Source organism: Tachypleus tridentatus, chromosome 12, assembly GCF_004210375.1.
Source record: "Tachypleus tridentatus isolate NWPU-2018 chromosome 12, ASM421037v1, whole genome shotgun sequence".
Lineage (NCBI taxonomy): Eukaryota > Metazoa > Arthropoda > Merostomata > Xiphosura > Limulidae > Tachypleus > Tachypleus tridentatus.
The window spans coordinates 66,852,032-66,876,083 of NC_134836.1; the positions used below are offsets into that span (position 1 = coordinate 66,852,032).

Genomic DNA, 24,052 nt, shown 5'->3' on the forward strand with positions numbered 1-24,052 from the left:
AGTAGAGAAAATGGTCATTATTTCCTTCAAACTTTGCTTTTGTGATCTGAATAATGAATTTTAGAAATTAACCTATTTTCTATATAAAAACGGGCAAATTTGCACATTTTCATTTACATCAGGTCTGAAAAAAGCAACATATGAATCAAGATTTACGTGTATCTATACTAAAGCTATACAAAAATGAACAAAAATGTTTAGAAGTGAGTAGTTTCTCGAGATTTGCGACTGTAATGTAAATCACTTTTATGTATCAGCCCCCAAATATAGTCTCCCATCATGTTTTCGCTTCCAACGCTTCCAGGTCACAAAAGCAAAGTTTGAAGAGAAAAATAGTTCTTTTCCATTTACTTTAGGCATAAGCAATTGGGAAATAACACTTCCTGCCCAGGAACAAGTAACAGTAAAAATTTTGTTGCATAGTGTAATCCAAACAGTTTTAATACGCTTGTTAAACGACTGACTTTAACACTTGTACTCCTATTAATAAATATTAATGAACAAACTGCAAACAAACGTACATCATTAAGCATGTGATTTGGTTCATCATAATCTGTAAAGTAAAAACAAGGATAGTCACGGAGCTGTTGCCTATAAATCCATGTTACTAATTGTAATTAATTATATCAAGCTAATTATATCGTATAATATTGTTGATACTCGATATGCCATTGTTTTTAAGGGCTATAAAAATTCTTCCGAAGACAATTTTAGTTTATTTTAGATTTTCTTTATTTACTTGTTTGTTTGTTTTTGAATTTCGCTCAAAGCTACTCGAGGGCTATCTGCACTATCCGTTACTAATTTAGCAGTGTAAGACTAGAGGGAAGGCAGCTAGTCATCACCACCCATCGCCAACTCTTGGGCTACTCTTTTACAGACGAACAGTGGGACTGACCGTCACATTATAACGCCTCCACGGCTGAAAGGGCGAGAATGTTTGGTGCGACCGGAATTCGAACCCACCACCCTCGGATTACAAGTCGAACGCCTTAACCCACCTGGCCATGCCGGGCCTTTACTTAAGTGAAATAAAAATACTCAGTTGATCTGGTTTCACTGCTTTAGTTGCACGTTTTAATTGATTTTGCTCAGAAACTCTATTATTCTTAAATTTTGTGCAATAAATTCTGTAGTTATTAAGGCGCACCATGTTTTAAACCGATAAAAACATTGTGAACAGAAATAAAAGAAATATGCAAGATTTGACAGCGTGACAAACTGACAAGGAAAACATAAAGTTCTTGATCATTGTTTTTCATTAAATCATCCAACGTGATAAACTTCATAATTTTAAAACTTGCGTAGGTATCAATATATATTTCTCTATACAAATTTCAGCTGTCTAACTTTTGCATTCTGTATGTGCAGCGTAACTTTGATTGCTGTGTCAACCTGTTATAGACCAAGCACAGCCAAGTTGTTAGGGCACTTAACTCATAATCTGAGGGCACCGAGCTCGAATCTTTGCCTCCCAAACATGCTCGCGCTTTCAACAGTTGGTGTGTTATAATGTCATAGTCAATCTCGTTATTCGTTAGTGAAAAGTAGTGCGAGAGTTGACGGTGTGTCGTGATGACCAGCTGACTTCCCTCTGGTCTTTCTTTTTGACTGGTAAGTGAGGAACGACTAGCACATATACCCCTCGTGTAGCTTTGTGCTAAATTCAAAACCAAATCTGTCTGTTATATATATAACAAATAATTAGCTGACTGATTGGAATTAAGCACAAAGCTACGCAATCTGCCCACCAGGGATATCTAAAAAAGGTTTCTTGTGGTGCGAGTCCGCAAACATACCATTGTGCCACTGTTGGACATAAAGAAGGATAACTTGTATTGGTAATAGTTTGGCTATAATAACACAAGATCGCTATTATAAAGTGAGATAGACTTTTAGTTTATCTTGATGCAAATCAAGCATCTGATTATCCGTAATATGATTAAAGATATAAATGACTGCCGATTCAACTTTTGCTAAAAAACAAATATATGAGAAAAATGGTCTTATATTTTTGAAGTTCACTACATTTCATTATACCATGTGGCATTGCCACCACGATTAGCAAAGGTAGCCTCGTATTGGTGTTCTTTGCTTAAAATCAGAGTGTTGACATGGTCCTAGATCCTTCATCTGAAAGAGCTTTTTCCAGGACTTTTAGTGTTTGGAAACACTTGAAGGAACGTTTTGGGTATTTCTCGAGACCATTCCTTATATGCTCAGTGAAATAGAAGACAGTGGAGTGTGCAAGTCACTCCATTGATCCATTTTTCTCTTTTTCAAGAAATGAGTTGACGAGCACATTGCAACGAGGATGGTGTCATCATCGATTAACATAGACCTAGAAAAACTGCACGTGCATATGACACAAATAGAGTCAGAGGTTAAGGTGTATGAGGTTAATGGTCCCAGACTTCCACCATATATACGTGTCACGTTCCTGCACGAAAGTGAAGTTGGATCTGGTTCCCGATTCTTTCTAAATGGGTAGAGAGCAGAGGTGTAGATTTTTTACACCCGATGGGGGAGATGATTTTGCAATCACTTATGTGAACTGTTCAATTAGCAAATTGGTAATATCTGATTACGTGAACCTGAAAGCTGTAAACATGCAATCACAGAATAATCTTGTTGTCACGATACTTGGATGTATACTTAGGCCTACTGGCTGATACTTGCGAAGTTACGAACTATAACTAAGATCGAAAAACTTAGAAGCACGCCCATATTAAAGATGTACATTTCGGCTACTGAAAAAGCCTATATTTAGGCCTAATTATGTAATTCGATTGGTAAGAACACGAGAATCACAAGACCAAACACACAATTTGTAGGCCTGTTATGCAATAAAAACAATTCAACAAACCAAACTGTAGAGGTGGATGATTGTATGCACCATACCCCCACCTAAAATGAAGGGGGTATGTATACCCTCCATTCCCCCAGGATCTACGCCCCTGGTATAGAGATATAGCTTGAAGTGCACATACCTGTAAAAAGAATATTTATCCATATGTCGTTGTTCCACTCGTTGTATTTTGCACCATTGCAGACCAACTGATTTGCGAATTTTTGTGAGCGAATCGCACGTCATTGGACCTCTTATATGCAAGAGTGAAGTCTGCTTCTAATCGTCTATAAACTGATGATATTCCGCTGCAACTAGAACATTTAATTCAGTCTTGGCACAAGCACTTGGCGATTGTGACTGACCAGAACCATCAGATAACAATCGTATCATGAAAGTAGTGGACATAATATTACCCAGTTCATATGTACAATCTACCCAGAAGCAGATCCACATTGTGTTAACAATACTTCAAGACCCTTGTAATCAATTAGTAGCACCACAATGTGCTTCACTAGCACTCACTCAGCTATTGGCTCTCACAGCATAAAGAAATATATATTAGTGTTAAACAATTACAGAACCTTTGCAACAATCCAAGTACATATGTCGTGAAACTTTTCTTACTTTCTCTTTCTCTCTCTTTATATATATACATGTATATATGTGCAAAAACAAGCTAAAACAAAAATCTGAAACGCTGCATCAATTGAAAGGATTCACAGGTTATAGACTATAATGTGGGATATGAAATCACCTTAAGATTTGGAAGTAACTGAGAAAGTAGGACCCACACTGCTGTGGGGATAGACCGTCTCTCAGTCTTTATCTCTGTTCGCCATTCTCACATAAAGAACAGTTAAGGGAATTGAAATTACGAGAGCACGATGTGGATGCTCAAGCCCACAATGTCCCAAATCTATATCACCCTTCACCACCTGCAGATAGTTGTAGGAAGATAAAATAATAATAAGAAAAACAAAGTGCTAATTAATTAAAAATAATTGGGAGTATGTAACTTAAATAAACTTACCTCTTGAAGTTGACATTCCAGCCCCCATTATGGTGGTAAGGCACTAATTGATAGCCCAGTAGACGAATTATACTAGCATGAATGGTGCCAACCAGTTGGCTAAACTAACTAGTATAACTCTCAACCACCACCCATTAAGTCTACTCTAACTACCAATTTTCATACTCTAAAACAAGTCTTTATATGCGATAAGGTGTTCATCCACGTAAAATAGTGCCAAGCTGTTTAAATTGGATTATTTAGAACTAAAAATAATTATTAGAAACTTTAGTAAAATGTCTTTATATTTATTTAATACATCCTTATATATATTATAGAATAATATAATAATTTTACTTCAGGTTTTTTATTAACTCCATTAAATATTGATTTTTATATCAATAACACATCACTCTTCTGATTTATTTCAATGAACTATAAATTTAATGAGGTCTGATACTTCAAAGTGCTCATTTTAACTGTCCAGTCTAACAGGAATCCGTGGATGTTGCATATGTTTACTTGATCGATATGTCTTCATATGGAAGAGCAAGAATAACCATATGTTTCTACAACTGCTTGATGTATGACTTGAGTGATACGTAAAAGAAATAACTTGTGTAAACGTTATTTGGATCATTTTTTCTAGATATAGATCCTTCATGATTATGTGTTGTAATATTGCTTGGGCCTTACAGAGTATGGATTACTTTTGCCATTGACTTTGTGTTTATGGACTCTATACTCTGTTTACGATAGCTGGAGTACGACTTGTTGTAGGTCTCTTTCTAGATAGTTCTGGTTTCCCAAATTGATTCATATGAATTTTCTTTTTCTAATACTGTTAAATACACAAGATGTGCCCGTTCTGGAAATTCTATATTTTTAATCTGAATACATCTTTATAACCTGATGTTACGAATATTTTGCGTCGGAAAAACCTGTCAGATTTTCTAACGCAAAGTTATAATATTTTATGCATCACTCTATCTACGAATTTCATGCATTGAAAAAGGAAGTTATAATCTACGCCATTCACCCACGACTTCATATTAGCCATTGTTATTATCTCTCTTGTTTATATACATATCCAAATCGTTTTATTATAACGTACTCAAGCCACTGTATATTATTATCAATGTATCATTTCATTTGCTTCTTTGAATCAGTTATAACAAAGATAAAGTCTTTTCGTGGTTAGTTTTCGTGGTTGATAAATTTTATTTTATAGAAGCAATTACTTTTATAACTTGGTTTTATTTATATTTTTGAAGTTCTTTTGAATTTACAACAACTTTTAGAGGTGAAGAACAAGATATAGAGGGTAGAGGTTAAAGACTTTCTGAAGATATAACGTAATGATTCAAGAATTTGAAAGCAAAGTTTCAATAAATTAACAATGTATTAATATCCACGACCTTAAAATTGTCTAGAAATGTATACTTATTAAAATATTTTACACTTTATGCCTTTTAAGTTCCAAAGGAAGAGTATTTAATTTTTTTTTTACGAAAAAATCTTATTTCTTGTTTTTCCATCAATAAGGACCCAGACAAAGGTGTTATCTGTTAGGAAGCTGGAAACTGGCCAAGTCTTAGATGAATAAATGGTAGTCGATCAAAAGTTGCATGTTTCAAGAAGTATTGATTTGTCCGTTGAGAAAAGTCGACTTGCTGAGCTCTGCAGTAAACTTACTCGAATTGAGAAACGTACGTGGAAAACAGTTCGCGACAAACCCTACAAAATATATGAATATAAAAACAATACAAACAATAAGCTGACCACAACCACATAATATTTTAACTAGAACAGAAGTGTTAGGCTTAGTTTAGATTAGGTTTCAGGTTGAAATATTTATGAAGCGTTTTATAACGAACTTCTTTATTATATAAATGTTTTATTAATAATACTTTCTTCTTGACATAATTTTCTTTCAGTGTGTATTAAAAAATACCTCCCATATTCGTCCACGCTCCAGCTTCATATTTTTCGTAATACTACTTAAATGTTTCACATGGCACGTTTGTAAGGTTAATTAATGTTAATACGTCAATGATATTGCTTTATGTTTCCTTACTTAAAGGCCCGGCATAGGCAGGTGGTTAAGTCATTCGACTCGTATTTCGAGGGTCGCGAGTTCGAAACCCCGTCACACCAAACATGCTCGCCTCTTTCAGCCGTGGAGGCGTTATAATGTTACGGTCAATCCCACTATTTGTTGGTTAAATAGTAGCCCAAGAGTTGGCGGTGGGTGGTGATGACTAACTGGCTTCCCTCTGGACTTACACTACTAAATTAGGGACGGCTAGCGCAGATAGCCCTTGTGTAGCTTTGCGCGAATTTGAAACCAATCTTTACTTAAGAGGAACATGGGAGATCATTCACACGGTTTTGGAAACGTCGCTGAAACTCGACAGATTAGCACTGGAAACCATATTTTATCCAGTGATCATGCTCTGTCTCTTTCCTTGCTCTTCAAAACACGATGTTCTATGATACCAGGCTTCTTTAAAAACAGCCATGTGAGTGTTATTCCTGATTCTCTTGTAAAACTAGCTGATACCTTAGATTTACGACTCTAATCATACTAATACTATAAAATCTATTGGAACTGCGCTGGAGAACTTAGCAGCTAGTGGTCGAATACTAAAGTTTTGAAGGGTATTGTAGTATGCAATGCATTTTGTTTCTTTATATTTCTTCGTAAGATAGCGGTGAGTTTTAAAATGTGGCTGAAAGCTTGTGAATCTTTTTCTCTGAGTGCTTACTAGTCCTATGTTCTTCTGTGTTTCTTTCTAATGATTCAGTTTCGTCTTAGTGATGTATGTATTGGAGGGTTTTCTTTCATATTTAGTTTGCAGATAAAAGCGTTCGTCTTGATTACATCGGGATGGGGTTTCGGAGCCCATTGCTGTCCTAAGTTCTCTACTGTGCAAGTTTTTACACTTATATAAGTGTGTGTGTGTGTGTTTTCTTATAGCAAAAATACTGGGCTTTTTTTGTGTCCACGGAAGGAAATTGAACCCATATTTTAGCATTGTAAATCCGAAGACTTACTGCTGTCTCAGCGGTGGACTACAGTCATGTGTAAAAAAATATACATACATTTATAATGGTATGTCTGTCACTTCTATATACTCCCGTTTAATACTCCGGCATGCCCAAACGCGTTAAGGCGTTCGACTCGTAATCCGAGGGTCGCGGGTTTGAATCCCGGTCGCACCAAACATGCTCGCCTTTTCAGCCTTGGGGGCGTTATAATGGTACAGTCAATCCCACTATTCGTTGGTAAAAGAGTAGCCCAAGAGGTGGCGGTGGGTGGTGATGACTAGCTGCCTTCCCTCTAGTCTTACACTGCTAAATTAGGGACAGCTAGTACAGATAGCCCTCAAGTAGCTTTGCGCGAAATTCAAAACAAACAATACTCCCGCTCTATGAATATGTCATATGGGAAAGACGTATGCTTTCAACAACTCGTACTGTTTAGGTAATAAGTAAAGCTATTTGAAGGTACTGTTCTTACTTACAAATATTATAACGCAATATTTCGTTAGTTAGATATACTCACTCTTAACGCTTATTTATTTTTAATATAAGGAACAAATGTCTGAGTACCATGTTACCAAAGTTAATCTCCATCTAAATATCAGCAAGGAAGCGGTAGCTATGTTTCGCGTGTTTCCATAATCTCTAAACGACCCTATTTTATTGGAAGGAACACCAGCTTCGGAAGTACTTATCCGTAAAGCTGGTCACAATAGAATCTTCCCTGCTCGTGGAATGAGAGCTAATCGTTCTCAAGAACAAAGAGTGAGCTAACAAAGTTCCTCCATACATTTAGTATCCCACTTCGTCTTTATTTTTACAACACATTATTCGTATTTTGACCTCGAAAAACACGTCACGTTTCGTGAAACGAATTCTTAGAAAATTAACGACAAAGTGAAATAGGACTTGCTTTGTCAATCTTTGTGTTTCGCATTGGTGTATTTCATTTACACATTTGGTTTAGTTCATGTGCGTATGTTGTTTACTGGGCTTCTAACATCACAAGAGACATCAGAAGCTCTTACATGAGATGTAGTTTTACTTCTTGTTTATTATCTTGGAGGTGTTTTATCTTTTACCCTCGTTTTAAATTTCTTTATATTTACTTAGTTTCATCCTAGCCACCAAATGTAATTTTGTGGTTTTAAGGAGACTAAAAATAGCTCACTGTCGTTAAAATGGCATCATTCCTGAGCAGATAACATACAAAAAATGGAAAATATAAAACATACTAGACTAGTCATTAGAATAAATACAATACACTCAAGACTATCAGGAAGAAATCTCACAGTTCAGTATTTCATCATATATAGGGACAGATAAATAAATATAATAAGGTACGTTTGTCAAAAATAAACTAACTATAGATCAAAGTTAAAAATTATTTATCTAATAACAGAAATTAATGAACAAAATTTTGAATAATAGACTGACAAAAAATAATAGATGTCATAAATCAATTCCCCAAGAAACAAAAGATATAATGACTAAAAGGCACTGAATCATAAACTTAGTACCAACATTGAAAAGAAAATCTTATAAATAAACTTTAGATATTTCAAACATTATAATCAAAATTTAATTGAAATTGTATAAAATAAAAAATAGAGTTAAGTTATTGATAAAAACGATTTCACAAGAACCTCTTATATTGGTTTTCTAGGAAAATAATGCAGCTTTATTTCAATTAAAAAAGACATGCGTTAAGGAGTAACTGCTATTGTAAAATGAACAAAAAGGGACAATAAGATGCTTTAATCAGTTAGAAAAAAGTTTTCGTTGTAATGTGTCTCCGTTATGCGTCCACTTCAGGCACAGAAACAATTCCTGGGTACGACAATGTATTAGCGAAGATTAATTAATGTATTAGTATAGCAGCGGTTGTGTTATACTACGAAGAAATCTGGAAGGAAGCAAACTTCATGCTTATATGTTATTAATATTAGCTCTCGATCAGAGCAAACTATCTACGTATATCAAAAACAAGAATCAACACGGTAATAAGTATAGCTAATCGAAGGAATTGTTTTGTTCTTCCTTACAAAGATTATAATGAAATATTTCGTCAGTTAGACATAATCGCTGTTAACAATATTTTTGACCGTAAACATAATAATAACTCAAATGGTTCACCAACCGTAGGAAACTCAGGTTATTCCCAAATCTATATATTAAGCTAACAATGCAAAATAATCTCTAACTGATAGTGTGGGAATGACTTTTTTAAGTTTTATTATTTAAAAGATATAAAAATATAAGTGTATAAATAATAATATATAATTTTGAATAATAAAAATGTCTGAACAATCAGCAGTCTGTATAAAGCTCAGCTATTTTTAATCTAATATTCAATAACTTAGTATGATGAAACTAAGTGCAACCTATTCTAGTTCGACACAAAACATTAGCTTATAAACAAAGAAATGTTTGTAAAATGAAGCTTGAATTTACTTTAAAATCATTATTTAAAAACCTTACAATGAGAAACGATTTTAAAAGACTAAAAAGTACGTTTACATACATTTTAGGAAAACCTGAACCATAAGAATATTATTGTGTATGAATGTGTCAAAAGTTGACTAATTTTTACTTCAGTTTGTTTGTTTGTTTTTGAATTTCGCGTAAAGCTACACGTGGGCTGTCTGCGCTAGCCGTCCCTAATTTAGTAGTGTAAGACCAGAGGGAATGCAGCTAGTCATCACCGCCCACCGCCAACTCTTGGGCTACACTTTTACCAAAGAAAAGTAGAATTGACCGTCACTTATAATGACCCCACGACTGAAAGGGCGAGCTGTGTGAGAGGTTAGGACACTCAATAATTGCTTAAAGTCGTGGTGGCTAAAAAATTCAAGGTACAAGAAACGATTGCAACGAGACACAAACTTATCAATAACAGACAGACAAATCGTTGAGATATTCTCCACAAATAACTACATTCAAGGAAATCATTTTCACAAGCATCTGCATTATAAAAAGGTTTCTAAACAACGGGAAAGTTTCTTGGTTGTTGACCGAACGACAGCATGACGTCAGCGGTACTAGGTTGTCGCAGGTGATGAGTTCGGTTTGTATCATGTTGAAGAAGAAGCCGACACAGTAACTTTCTGGAAATAAAATCCAATTTCTTTCAAATGCGACTGCGTAAAGTGTTTCATATAATGCAGGTTTTTAACTACTTGTGGCCAAAAGCTTAATTTTAAGACCATTGAAACCAAATTTCAAACATGGACGAATACTGATGGAGAAACAAGTTTCCTTCTTTTGTATTGAAACTTTAAAATCATTATAATCTATTTTCGTATATTAGTAGTCATCTGAAAACTACATACTGCAAAATATGTTTCTAGTTTTTGGAATAATGATTTTAATAATATATCAACGTACTCATATCTCATATTACATCAAGTTACAAAGAAAATCGTTTCTGTTCACTGTTAACGTGATTAATTGATAAGTACACCATCAATGAACAATGAACTGTAACTTGTGTATACATACTTCTTCAGATATGTTAGTGACGTACGTGCAAACTACTTACACACACAAACAATTAACACAACGTCATCAGAAACGGAAAAGATAACGCCAATAGTTTCAAAAACACGAAGGCTGCAACAAAATATATAACACTATAGCACACAATTAGAAACAATTATACTTACAAAACTAATGATCTTTCTTCATGGCGGAAAGGCCTGGCATGGCCAAGCGCGTTAAGGCGTGCGCTTAGTAATCTGAGGGTCGCGGGTTCGCGCCCGAGTCGCGCCAAACATGCTCGCCCCCCCATCCATGGGGGCGTTATAATGTGACGGTCAATCCCACATTTCGTTGGTAAAAGAGTAGCCCAAGAGTTGGCGGTGGGTGGTGATGAATAGCTGCCTTCCCTCTAGTCTTACACTGCTAAATTAGGGACGGCTAGCACAGATAGCCCTCGAGTAGCTTTGTGCGAAATTCCACACAAAACAATCATGACGGGAAACCCACATCAACAAATTTCCTCAAACAACCGTGAAAAAATTATACCGGCACACCTGAACCAACAACAAACAAACAATAATAAATCCCAAGAAATATCAAACTGCAAAACATTACATTACTGCATACCATATAACAAAACATATCATTCCAGTAAACACCAAATTTATTCAGAAACCAGGTACAAAACTAAAGTCCATACTATGTAAAAACTACACTGACAAACACAACACCAACATTATTTATAAAATACAATGCAATGACTGTCATAACTTCTATATTATAGTAACAAGCAGGAAAATGTAAACCAGATTCAAAATCACACAAAATAAACCTTCACACGTTTTTGAACATAGCAAATTAATTAAACACCTCACAACTACAGAAAACACCCAAATACTAAATACAGAAACAAACGTAAAATCAACAAAGCCCTACTTATACAACAAATAAAACCAAAATTAAACTAATATAAAGGAACACCTTTATACCTACACTAATTAATAACCAACATCTACCTACAACGCCCCCTACAATCCGGTACCGTTTATACTGTCCCTAAGACATGTGTCCATAAACGGTCACATTCAAATTCTCTCTTTCTTAACCTGAAGACGACCTCGGAAGGTCGAAACGTTGTCCTCTCCTTATCAATAAAAGAGTTAATACCCATACCAGCCGTTCTGAGATAACAATTACTAAATCTGTTTTATATTCCATATTTTTCTTGAATAGTATTAAGGTAATTCACACCACTGGCAGGATTATTATTTGATTAAAATGTGTTATAATAAGGTACAGAATTAGTCCTAAGAAGAAATGGTCACATTTTGAAGTAAAATTACTCGAAAGTTAAGCTTGTCATACGAATGGTAAAAATACATATATAAATAAAAGGAATTTAAGAATTACCTCCTCCCTCCTAAGAATAGCAACATGTTTTGATATTATAGAAATTTCAACCTTAACTCAATTTGTGTGTTTATACGTAAACAAATCTGTAATCCTAATTAGAATACTTTAGATTTACCATTTTGAATTTTTTTATTATAAGTATTTGATAATAAAAATCAGTAGGCATTGAAACACGAGATAAATAAAATTCTGCGAAATATTTACTATTATTTACGCTTTTACAACTAATTTTTGTACTCGTTTTTCATGATTAAGTGGTGTGTTATTATAGTAAGTATACTAATAACGTATTAAATACATTAGTCGCTTTACTTGCATGGTCATGTTATAATTAAAATATCTTTTTACAACATTAATCACACAGAATATTGGATATGAAAATAATTACAAGGATAAACAAGTAATTTTTCCATGGCGTTAGTAAGTTTGTTTGTTTTTCCATTAAATGTGACTTCAAAATCTGGTTTGAAATATAAGATTCACAAATCTGTTCTTAAATATACCTTCAGCGCAAAGTTTTCTCCCATTTAAATGTAAACTAGCACATAGAAGGAATAGCTGCGAATGCTTTACTGTTTAAAATAACAGGATAATAACGTAAAATGCTTTCGTTCTATTTTCAACCTATTCTCGTTTCTCAAACAGGTTTTAGTATTAAATGCAATTAATTATGACAGTAAAAATTCCCTGTATATGTTTAATGTTTAATTGTAATTTGTTATTGTTACCATTTTCACATTGAGACCTTCTGTGGAAGATATTTTAAAAACCGAGGTGTGTTAACTGACTAACCACATAAACAGGAGAATCACTCTGATTCTGAGGTGTGTTAATTGATTGATTACATAAACAGGAGAATCACTCTGATTCTGAGGTGTGTTAATTGATTGATTACATAAAAAGGAAAATCATTCTGATTCTGAGGTGTATTAATTGAATGAATACATAAACAGGAGAATCACTCTGATTCTGAGGTGTGTTAATTGATTCATTACATAAACAGGAGAATCACTCTGATTCTGAGGTGTGTTAATTGATTGATTACATAAAAAGGAGAATCACTCTGATTCTGAGGTGTGTTAATTGATTCATTACATAAACAGGAGAATCACTCTGATTCTGAAGCGTGTTAATTGATTGATTACATGAAAAGGAAAATCATTCTGATTCTGAGGTGTGTTAATTGATTGAATACATAAACAGAAGAATCACTCTGATTCTGAGGTGTGTTAATTGATTGATTACATAAACAGGAGAATCACTCTGATTCTGAGGTGTGTTAATTGATTCATTACATAAACAGGAGAATCACTCTGATTCTGAGGTGTGTTAATTGATTGATTACATAAACAGGAGAATCACTCTGATTCTGAGGTGTGTTAATTGATTGATTACATAAACAGGAGAATCACTCTGATTCTGAGGTGTGTTAATTGATTGATTACATAAACAGGAGAATCACTCTGGTTTTCGCTAAATAATTTTACTTTTCACTGAACAAAATTATAGTATATTTGTTGAATGGGTGAATTTCTTTACGAAAAGAGAAGAAGGTGTTTGTCAAACAAATTTTGTTTTACAGCTTTGTTGTTTGTACAATACGTTTACAATATTCCAAGTTCTATTCTGTTGACGTTTCTTTATTCTGTAGATAATACACAATTGCTCATGTAATGCAGAAAAAAAGATTGAGAGTCAAGACGGAAGCTTCAGATAGGCACTCACAGAGGAATAATTCCAATAATATAATAGGTCTGGGGCACTGTAAGTGTTCGTAGGCCAAGCTTAGGTAAAGTTGAGAAAGACCAGTTATGTAGCTGCAGTTATCAATTTAAAAGAAAATACGAGACTCGTCTGGGACTGGACTCTCTCTTTACAGAGTGGAATGCTAAGTGATATAGCTTACCATAAAAGCACGCCCCATCAGTGTCAGTGATATAGTGTTAAGCGTGGATGATGCAAGGTTAGGCTTTCGCGACTACAAAACTCTTTGTATGCCTCTAAGTATGGCTTTCGCCCGGTTGGTCACTTGCTGATAAGAAAGTAGTACATTTTTCCGACGACTCACTAAAAGCTGTGATAGTTCTAGTTTTGAGATTAGAAAATTTAATTTCCTTTATGTCAAAGGTTAATGTTTTTTAGATATTTTGATTAGAGACGAAAATCGTGTGTCTGTTTTTGTTATAGTCCGTTTAATGTTGCGTTTGTTTGTTCACTCATCATTTTCACTACGAGGATCCTTCAAGAAGACGTATAAGTTTTGTAAAAAAGCTGTAGAGAGAGAGGACGAGTTCTGAAAGATTTAAATTACACTATTTTTGTCTTAAATGGAACGTAATAATTTTAATCAACTGTTCTGTAACTACATTTTATGATGTACACATTATGTGTGTAACTTATGTAAATAAATATATAACGTACTAAGTGTATAACATACCCGTTGAATGTACTTTTGTCTTTAGAAATTTTATATTTTTTATTTGTTTTACTTTAATAGTTCCTTCACGATTATTGATTGAAATATTAACTTTTGGAGATATTACAATGTAAAAAGGAAGTGAAAATTAGCTGAATTTGTGTACGCTAAACATTATAGACAACATCAGGGTACATTCAACTACTTTTTCTATGATATAAATATAAAATATGCAAAGTAGAAAACAATTTTGTTTGCACAACCCACTAAGGGAAAATAAACCCAAATAATTTGTTCGTTAACCACTAATTTATAAATTCATAAACTGCTTTTAATGAATAAAAGTTTCCAGCTACTCTACTTATAATTCAACTATACCTCTCTGAAGCTGGCTGGTTGAAATTACTTTATGAAACGACGCTTTGTACATCAAATATATATCTAGCATCAAAGCAAGTTGTTACAAATTAATATACGTAGCTACCTTACGTAAAGGTAACATGTTGCAGAACGTGCTTTGCATGCTTCACCATTTTCTGCAGAGAGGTAATAGCGCTTTATATTCATGTATTAGCGTTGCGTCGCTAATAAGAGCCGTGAGCGATGTGTTTGTCTCCTTACAGCTGGAGCTTATGTTACGAGTTGTTGTGCGGAAGGGTGGTTGTACAGCGAGATCGTTAAACATTGCTTAGCCAAAATACACTTACTTCCAAAAAGTGAAATTTATGTGTTCACCAAAGAAAGGTAAAAATTCAAGCAACAAAACGTTTAGTACGGTGGCACCGGTCTACAAAATAACACTTTAAATACATTCGCATCAACACTCTTAAGTGAGGCTACGGTAACGAGAGAGAACCTTCCTACCCATACAACCATTGAAGAGAAGCTGATCATTCCTCCAGAAACTGATAACAAGATAATAAATAATTATTTAACCATGGTGAAAACTCATAGTCTAACAATTCACAGGATTACAATCATGTTTCAAAATAAACGGCCAATTTCTTAAGCAAGATGGTTGAAGGACAGGAAATAAACCAACACCATTTGACTACACTTTTGTCAAGTCCCATAATGCAGTTCCAACTAACTTCAGTATGTTTTCTGCTTGCACGTTGTCTTGAAAGCCAGCGCCTACAGTGCAAGCTTAACAGAGTTTGTCTATATTTGTGGCTTAAGATTAACATCGTCATTCTTCATCGTGCCGCATTACGATGAAAAAAGTAGTTCCAGTGTAACAAATAACATGCAATATCAATAAGCTGTTGGTTGACCCTTAGTAATAAAATAAACGTAAATAGCGATAAGGTTGAAAATGTAATTACCACACCATTGTTTTGAGTAAAACCTTTCAAGAAGAAAATACAATTTTATTAGATTAACACTGGTATAAACACAATTGTGATAATTTAAAATGTCTGTTTCTATAGTAACCTTTCTTCGTGATGTAGTGATGACTTTTTGATAGTAACTGCAATTGTTCACATATAATAAAAATTGTCACATTTCAAATTACTAAAAATGTTTTATTTAAACATGGAGAGCTATGTTGTTTAAATAATATATACACGCTGTTAGTGTGTTTTTGATACCTATGCATATCCTTCTGGGTATATACAGGCTGTTAGTGTGTTTTTGATACCTATGCATATCCTTCTGGGAATATACAGGCTGTTAGTGTGTTTTTGATACCTATGCATATCCTTCTGGGTATATACAGGCTGTTAGTGTGTTTTTGATATCTATGTATATCCTTCTGGGTATATACAGGCTGTTAGTGTGTTCTTGATATCTATGTATATCCTTCTAGGTATATACAGGCTGTTAGTGTGTTTTTGATATCTATGTATATCCTTCTGGGTATATACAGGCTGTTAGTGGGTTTTTGATATCTATGTATATCCTTCTGGGTATATACAGGCTATTAGTGTGTTTTTGATATCTATGTATATCCTTCTGGGCATATACAGGCTGTTAGTGTGTTTTTGATATCTATGTATATCCTTCTGGGTATATACAGGCTGTTAGTGTGTTTTTGATATCTATGTATATCCTTCTGGGTATATACAGGCTGTTAGTGTGTTTTTGATATCTATGTATATCCTTCTGGGTATATACAGGCTGTTAGTGTGTTTTTGATATCTATGTATATCCTTCTGGGTATATACAAATTGTTAGTGTGTTTTTGATATTTATCTATATCCTCCTGGGTATATACAGGCTGTTAGTGTGTTTTTGACATCTATGTATATCCTTCTGGGTATATACAGGCTGTTAGTGTGTTTTTGATATCTATGTATATCCTTCTGGGTATATACAGGTTGTTAGTGTGTTTTTGATATCTATCTATATCCTTCTGTACCTGCAATTTATTTACTCGACATCGAAACTGAAATTGTTTCATTCATTACCTGTGATATGTTTCACATTGTTTGTTTTTTGAATTTAACAGCGTAAGACTAGAGGGAAGGCAGCTAGTCATCACCACCCAACGCTAACTCTTGGGCTACTATTTTACCAACGAATAGTGGGATTGACCGTCACATTATAAAGCCTCCACGGCTGAAAGGGCGAGCATGTTTGGCGGGACGGGAATTCGAGCCCCGAAACCTCGGATTACAAGTCGAGTGCCTTAACTACCAGGCCATGCCGAGCCTTGTTTCACATTGTAGATTGATTTTAAAATTGAAATAAATTCATTCTGCTCAAATATTTATTCTCCTGTTAAAAAGGCAACATAACAAGGTTTCCAAGAGACACTAGCACCGTGATTCAACATAATAAGGTTTTCAAGAGACACTAGCACCGTGATTCAACATAACAAGGTTTTCAAGAGACACTAGCACCGTGATTCAACATAACAAGGTTTCCAAGAGACACTAGCACCGTGATTCAACATAACAAGGTTTCCAAGAGACACTAGCACCGTGATTCAATATAACAAGGTTTCCAAGAGACACTAGCACCGTGATTCAACATAACAAGGTTTTCAAGAGACACTAGCACCGTGATTCAACATAACAAGGTTTCCAAGAGACACTAGCACCGTGATTCAACATAACAAGGTGTCCAAGAGACACTAGCACCGTGATTCAATATAACAAGGTTTTCAAGAGACACTAGCACCGTGATTCAATATAACAAGGTTTCCAAGAGATACTAGCACCGTGATTCAACATAACAAGGTTTTCAAGAGACACTAGCACCGTGATTCAATATAACAAGGTGTCCAAGAGACACTAGCACCGTGATTCAACATAACAAGGTTTCCAAGAGATACTAGCACCGTGATTCAACATAACAAGGTTTTCAAGAGACACTAGCACCGTGATTCAATATAACAAGGTTTCCAAGAGACACTAGCACCGTGATTCAACATAACAAGGTTTTCAAGAGATACTAGCACCGTGATTCAACATAACAAGGTTTTCAAGAGACACTAGCACCGTGATTCAACATAACAAGGTTTTCAAGAGACAATAGCACCGTGATTCAACATAACAAGGTTTCCAAGAGATACTAGCACCGTGATTCAACATAACAAGGTTTTCAAGAGACACTAGCACCGTGATTCAACATAACAAGGTTTCCAAGAGATACTAGCACCGTGATTCAACATAACAAGGTGTCCAAGAGACACTAGCACCGTGATTCAATATAACAAGGTGTCCAAGAGACACTAACACCGTGATTCAACATAATAAGGTTTTCAAGAGACACTAGCACCGTGATTCAACATAACAAGGTTTTCAAGAGACACTAGCACCGTGATTCAATATAACAAGGTTTTCAAGAGACACCAGCATCGTGATTCAACATAACAAGGTTTTCAAGAGACACTAGCACCGTGATTCAACATAACAAGGTTTCCAAGAGATACTAGCACCGTGATTCAACATAACAAGGTTTCCAAGAGATACTAGCACCGTGATTCAACATAACAAGGTTTCCAAGAGATACTAGCACCGTGATTCAACATAACAAGGTTTTCAAGAGACACTAGCACCGTGATTCAATATAATAAGGTTTTCAAGAGACACTAGCACCGTGATTCAATATAACAAGGTTTCCAAGAGATACTAGCACCGTGATTCAACATAACAAGGTTTTCAAGAGACACTAGCACCGTGATTCAATATAACAAGGTGTCCAAGAGACACTAGCACCGTGATTCAACATAACAAGGTTTCCAAGAGATACTAGCACCGTGATTCAACATAACAAGGTTTTCAAGAGACACTAGCACCGTGATTCAATATAACAAGGTTTCCAAGAGACACTAGCACCGTGATTCAACATAACAAGGTTTTCAAGAGATACTAGCACCGTGATTCAACATAACAAGGTTTTCAAGAGACACTAGCACCGTGATTCAACATAACAAGGTTTTCAAGAGACACTAGCACCGTGATTCAACATAACAAGGTTTTCAAGAGACACTAGCACCGTGATTCAATATAACAAGGTTTTCAAGAGACACTAGCACCGTGATTCAACATAACAAGGTGTCCAAGAGACACTAGCACCGTGATTCAATATAACAAGGTTTTCAAGAGACACTAGCACCGTGATTCAACATAACAAGGTGTCCAAGAGACACTAGCACCGTGATTCAACATAACAAGGTTTTCAAGAGACACTAGCACCGTGATTCAATATAACAAGGTTTCCAAGAGACACTAGCACCGTGATTCAACATAACAAGGTTTCCAAGAGATACTAGCACCGTGATTCAACATAACAATGTTTCCAAGAGATACTAGCACCGTGATTCAACATAACAAGGTTTCCAAGAGATACTAGCACCGTGATTCAACATAACAAGGTTTCCAAGAGATACTAGCACCGTGATTCAACATAACAAGGTTTCCAAGAGATACTAGCACCTCTGTTTCAAAAATTTTAACAACTGGTTTTATCTCGCTTTACACACACCCATTTTTTGCAATGAAAATTAATTAAAAAAAATATCTTACTGAAACAGTTTATTTTGGATGATTTAAGTCTTTCCAAATCGCCAGTTGGTTATCATTTAAATCTTTATTCATTCTACGTTTGACCATGTTATACATATATTCAAACTGGCTAAAATCTTTCTAAATACTTGGTACCCTTACGGTAAGGGAATATTTCTCAAATTTATTGTAATACTGTTTGGATATAATAATCATTTTTAGTAACGAAAATTATTTTCAATACATTTCTTCTAGGTATAGAGTTATATATTTTATTATATATTTTGTATCTGTAACTGTTATAGTAAAATGGCGGAAGTATAAACATTCTTAAATAACTAAAAACATTCTCACTGTTCCTATCCATCCATATGTGTTGTACTTTTGTTCATAGTTTACTTTAAAGTCAACGACAAAGCTTTCTACAGCTCTTTGGACGTGTGATGTTTTTGTCTCAGTTCATTTTTGTTTTGGATACTAATTTAATGTACACAAAGATTGTTTATGTTGAGTGCGAAAGTCGCGGGTTTTATAACTTAGTGAAACAATGAAACACATGTAGTAATTAATTAAGCATTTGTTGTAACAACAACTTTCTCCTGCTTAACATCACAAATGTTTGAAAGCAGAACGTGTATTTTGTACAAACTTCTTACACTCACTATCAAGACGCACCAAAGACAAGTTGAAAATAAAAGATGAATTTTAAAGCACAAATCTCATTCTTTCTTATGAAATGTTGCTATGCTTGTGATTCGTGTGTGACCTGTGATTATGTAAAAGGTCGCATTACAAATATGTACTAAATCATTTTCCTGGTAGAAATATTGTGACTAAATTAGAAAGCTCTACAAAACCAAACCATGTATTAACCTATGAAAGTACGAATTACCATTACCATGTATAACCATTACAAATAATTAGGAGAAATAACCATGCATGTATATTGTCTGCAACAAATGGTAATAAAATCGCATAAAATGAAGTTCGTAAAATTTAACTATATTCATTAACTATATTCACATCCAGAAAAGGATGTCTGGGATACATATATATATAGTTCTCGGATATATATGTATATATAGATGGTTTAAGTTCTCCGATAGGTGGAGTTCTCCGACACAACACAGTTAATGGCATAAGAAGGAGACTAAAACATTTTCATAAAATGTCCAAAGACCGCAGCAGATAAAAGTTCTCTCTCTAAGTACTGAATAATAAATTACCCTGTGGTTATTCAAACATATTTTCCGTGTCCTTGTCATTCGCTTCTTCCTTGAATGTATAATAAATCAGAAAATGTATTCATGGTATGGGCATATAACTTGGAGGTTTCAAACAATTACTCAAGGGGTTTTTTTTTACCCATAGAACCTAAAAGCAAGTCACCAAGATCAAAAATGTTAATCGATGCACTACAGCACAACATTATTATTTAGATTTTCTTAAGGGGTGATAGTCTAAACCTGGAGATGTAGAAACTCAAGAATTAAACTATAGACAAAAAAAAAACATTTAATTGGAAAATCGTGATATATTGTGCTAAGTTTCGAGAGGAAAGCTAAATCTATTTTTTGTAATTTTTAGCTTGATAAACACGAATTATTTTATTTAAAAATGAGTATATACGCAGCAGAATATAACACAAATTTTGTTCCTGGATAGTATGTGTTATTTCTTAATTGCTTACGTTGTTAAGGCGTGCGACTCGTAATATGAGGGTCACGGGTTCGCATCCCGGTCGCGCCAAACATGATCGTCCTTTCAGCCGTGGGGGCGTTAATATGTTACGGTCAATCCCACTATTCGTTGGTAAAAGAGTAGCCCAAGAGTTGGCGGTGGGTGGTGATGACTAGCTGCCTTCCCTCTAGTCTTACACTGCTAAATGAGGGACGGCTAACACAGATTGCCCTCGAGTAGTTTTGTGCGAAATTCCAAAAAACAAACAAACAAACAAGCTTATATTGTAAAAGTACAGAAAATATCTATTATTCCCTTTGAACTTTGCTTTTGTGACTTGGATAATGACATTTAGAAATTAACCTATTTTCTATGTAAAAACGGGCAAATTTGCACATTTTCATTTACATAAGGTTTGAATAAAACAACATATGAATCAAGATTTACATGTATTTATACTAAAGTTATACAAAAATGTTTAGAAGTGAGTACTTTTTCGGGATTTCTGACTGAAATGTAAATCACTTTCACGTATCAACCCCTAAAGATAGTTTCCCATCATGTTTTCGTTATATGCTCCTTGGTAGTGACGTCCAAAGTTTAGTATATCTTGATGGAAGCACTCTCCTTGCTCCTCTGAGTATGCTACCATGTTCTCCTTGAATTTATCAAGATAAGCGTCAAGAACATGGACTTTAAAGGAAATCCTGCAGCCCATTTTGCCGTAGTTCTTCAACAAAGCCTCAACCAGGTCCACATAATTTTCAGCCTTGTGATTGCCCAAAAACCCCGAACCACTGCGACAAAGCTGCCCAAGCTTTTTCTCCTTCCTACTGAGATTCTTGGGGAATCTTCTTTATTTGTGGTCCAACGAAGACACCATTTTTTACTTTTACCTCAGACAGCTTACGGAAGAAGTCTCGAAAGTACTTGAAGACTGCAGACTCCTTATCAATAGCTGTGACAAATTGTTTCATAAAACCCAATTATATGTGCAATGGTGGGAACAACGCCTTCTGGAGGTCCACTACTGGCTCACACTTGACACTGTGCCTCCCCACAGATAACCCGGTCAGTTGTGGCCAGCGCTTTCTGTTGTAGTGTGCTGCGGTGTCCCTGCTGTCCCAAAGGCAAAGATAACAGAGAAACTTGGTAAAGCCTCCTTGAAGACCCATCAGGAATGTCGCCATTTGAAGTCTTCAATAGCCTCCCAGCCATACTCATCATACTTCAAGGCTTCTTGCAAGAACGTGACGCTGTTGTATTCCTTTTTGAGGTGCACCGAATGAGCCAGAGGAAGAGACAGATACTTATTCCCGTTATGGAGCAGCACAGTTTTGAGGGTTCTGGATGAGCTATCAATGAAGAGGTGCTACTCATTCGGGTTACAGGCAATTTTAATTGCCTCGCACAGACCGGATACATTGTGGCAAAAGCAGAGCCCATCTTGACGAGTGAAGAAGCTTGAGAAATGACCAAGATTTCTGAGCAAGTCATTGCGATCTCTGTGATTGAGGTAGTATGGGTTTCTCTCACCAACTGCACCTCTGAAATTTTAATCTGGATCTTCAACGTCTTACTCCTTTTCTTATTTGCTGCTCTCTTCTGAAGATGGCTGCTTTCTCTGTGGCAGAGTGGGTACAGGGAGCTCAGGACAGCGTGACACTGGGTCGATGGATGATGGAAGGTCCGAATACATGAGAGCAGATGCATTCTTGCTAGCCCGACGTTTGGAAGGGTCTACCATGCAGAAGTAGCAATTGCTTGAGTAATCAGTGGGCTCACACCAAATTCTTGGAATAGCAAACTTCATGGCTCTCTTTTCCTCTCTGTATCATCCTGCAAAAGAACAAAATAAAATTGTTATTATGAAGAATAAACTTATTTAATCCACAACTAATGTGTAAGAGGTTCATGCAAAATATTTTGTAAGTGACATTTTTCTATACTATTGGAAATTTAAGAAATTAAAATATATTTCAATTTTAGAAGGTCTAAAATTTGTATGATATAAAATCTTACTATTCAAGCAAGTAAAAATTGTTCGTCTTACCGAATAGAGTTTTTCTGCAGTGCTTGCAGATAAATCGAGGTGCAAAGGGTTTGGCTTGATCCCCGACAGGCATACTGAAATATGCATTGTAGGTTTCACACATTTTAGCAGATGCTGTCACAGAGTACTTTTTCGCTCTTGTCTTGATAAATTGGCCACATACATAGCAGAATGCGTCTGGAGAATACTTGCAGATTTTTGATGCCATCTCTGATAAAATCAGACAGGTCTGTGTTCACTTAGGCAGCTAGAACTAAACTGAAGTGCTGAGTGGTGAGCCCCTCTATATATATTACCATGGAAAGTTCTAGAAAATTCTAAAAGGTTCTTGAAAATTATCGTAAGTTCTTCAACATTCTAGAAAATTCTTGTAAGTTCGAGAAAATTCTCTATCAGTTACACAGCACTGAATCTACCTGGAACGTTTTGGAAAATGGGTACATTTGAAAATTTCATTATCGAGGTCAAAAAAGCAAAATTTAAAGAGGAGAAATAGGTCTTTTCTATTTACTTTAGGCATAAGCAATTGGCAAATAACACTTTCTGCCCAGGAACAAGAAAAAGTAAAAATTTTGTTACATGGAGTACTTTATATGCCTTTGCAGAGAAACTTAAGAACATGTACACAAGATATTTTAAACTTGTTTTTGTGTGTCGTTAAATGAGAATGTTTCCTCTTATTGTTGATTAGGTAAAATAGTGCGTTTCGCTTGATGCCGGAACGCACCTTGTTTATAAATATTTAATATTCCGTTTCAGTTGCGCCATTTCTTAAAAACCATAACCGCATTAACATGTGTAATAAATGTATGCACAAAGAGACGTAAGTACCACAAGAATATTTTGCCATATTGCAAGTGTCTGGTGTTACTAAATGCCTACAAACAAGTTAATTTTGTAGGCAACACATTAAGCTTATAGAGTGACAAATTTACAAACGAGTTCAATATCACAATGAAAAATATACTAATGTTTATCAATTTACTTCTGACAAAACATCATTTTTTATCTTGATGGAATAATTTATTTATCTGCATTAAAGAAGTTTTAGCACTTTTATTTTCATCTCTAAATATTCTTTTGAAATGATAATAAAATATTGTTTTTATTCAATACATTTGACCTGTTTGAATGTGTGGGCATTTCTTAT

At 35.0% G+C, this 24,052-nt stretch overlaps 1 pseudogene across 1 annotated transcript in view; it reads right to left on the reverse strand.

Moving 5' to 3' along the window:
• Positions 1-24,052, reverse strand: part of LOC143233461 (uncharacterized) — a 170,723-nt pseudogene that overhangs the window by 39,809 nt on the left and 106,862 nt on the right. The gene's annotated exons all lie outside the window — the stretch shown is intronic.